This window comes from Microcebus murinus, chromosome 12 (assembly GCF_040939455.1).
Source record: "Microcebus murinus isolate Inina chromosome 12, M.murinus_Inina_mat1.0, whole genome shotgun sequence".
NCBI lineage: Eukaryota > Metazoa > Chordata > Mammalia > Primates > Cheirogaleidae > Microcebus > Microcebus murinus.
Window position 1 is genome coordinate 14045469 of NC_134115.1, and position 1376 is coordinate 14046844.

Consider the following 1376-nt stretch of genomic DNA (forward strand, 5'->3'; position numbering starts at 1 on the left):
GTCTTGTAACTTGAACATTTGTGGTCTATACTTACTTTGCTTCATATGTATGGGCAAAGCAAAATCTTCTCTAATAAGTACATACTACCAAAAAAAAGCAATGACTGGATTATACATTTCACAAAAAGGGCCCAAACAGAGCTTCACAAGGGCATACCTGTAGCAGAGCACAGTGAGGACAGGTTTGTGTGGACAGATCTGTGCCTACTTTATTACTACAGTAAAAGAAAAACAAGTTAATTGATGTTGAAGGATATATACAGTGTTATAAATTGGGAATGTTTGGAAAGAGAAATGCAATAGTTATTTTTGTCATAGTTTACACATTTTGCGACTCACAAAACTGATTTAAAAATCAAAGGTTAACATTAATTTTGAAAATGACTAATCGTAGTTCCCAATGATAACAATAACTTTAGGTTTGACTTGAGTTGTTGGTTCCTGATATTTGTAGTAAAAAAGGTTCTTACCCACTAAAGAATGACTGGCAAAATCACGTTAATGACTTACTTTCAGTGAGGCTCTCTACAGGGTAAGTGGGGAATCCACAGGATTTGGGATACAGGAGCCTCAGAGATCACTGTGTGTAACTCTCTCATTTTCAGAGAGGAAAACCCACTTAGCCTTAAGAGATAAGCCAGAGTAAGAGTCCTGATATAACTTTGCCTTTTCACTAATTTGTCTCTTTCAACGCAATAGGGAAATGACAGTAATGGAACCTCCAGGGTAATTAATGTATCATGTCTACCTTTATCCAGCACTAAAGCTGCTGCATTATCAACATGTAACATCTGTATCATTTTAAAAAGTAGTTCTGTGAGCTCAACCAACAGTATACAACTGTTTTTCCTATAAAGAACAATCTTGGTTTATCAGTATCCTTGCTCTGGTTTTTTGAGAAGAGATCATTTAAAAGTTATTCTAGAAGTCAACAGGTGACATGTCTGTGACCAAAACAGAGCACCACACTTTCCTTTAAGCTTGGCTTAATGTTTGAATTTTAAACAGAAGTTGCAGGTATTGCATCTTTATTGTTGTAGAAGTTTAGAAATTCAGAGAGCTGTTAGATAATAACTTTACAATTCTCCAAAATCTGATATATTTTCTTAAATGGAAGGCAATATCAGTAATAGACTACAGTACTGGGTCCCCAACCTTTTTGGCCCCAGGGAGCAGTTTCATGGAAGACTGTTGGGGGTGGTTGTTTCGGGATGATTCAAGTACATTTACTGTGCACTTTTATTTCTATTATTACATTGCAATATATAATGAAATAATTATACAACTCACCATAATGCCGGATGTAATGATGCTCTGATGTGACAGGAGGCAGAGCTCAGGCGGTGATGTGCCGATGGGGAGCCGACTATAAATAT